This window comes from Pygoscelis adeliae, unplaced genomic scaffold, assembly GCF_000699105.1.
Source record: "Pygoscelis adeliae isolate BGI_AS28 unplaced genomic scaffold, ASM69910v1 Scaffold637, whole genome shotgun sequence".
Lineage (NCBI taxonomy): Eukaryota > Metazoa > Chordata > Aves > Sphenisciformes > Spheniscidae > Pygoscelis > Pygoscelis adeliae.
Genome location: NW_008825168.1, coordinates 38961 through 39469, shown reverse-complemented (window position 1 = coordinate 39469; position 509 = coordinate 38961).

Below are 509 nucleotides of genomic sequence, written 5' to 3'. Positions count from 1 at the left end.
CTGCCAGGGCGGGCACCACGATGTAAACCTCGACCTCGTCCGGCTGCAGCACGCGACCCTGCGGCCCATGTCGGGGTGTGCTCGTGACTGGTCCAGGCAGGGCTACGGCTGTGATGGGGGATCCGCCCTGAGCCCTGCGGCCTGATCCTGCTGCGGGAGCAGACCCAGGTGGCTGGTGAGGTGAAAGGGGGACTCTCCCAGCTTGTACACCAGGTAAATAACTGCAGCCTTGAGTGATCGTGGAGGGAGGTGCGGGGATGGAACCACACCACAGGAACAAATACACGTCATCAGGCATGGTGAAGGGAGACAAAACTTTCCATCCCGGTGCTCGGGCAGCGCAGCAGCGGCAGACAGAGGGGACACCGATGCATTTGTATCTTATTTGCATTGAGGATGCTGCATCTTAACATACGGCTGGAGAGAGCCAATCTTTAATGAAGTGTTCGGCGGAAGGGGACTGATGGCGATGCTGCAGCTCCCAGCTAAACGTGACATGTTTCTGACAG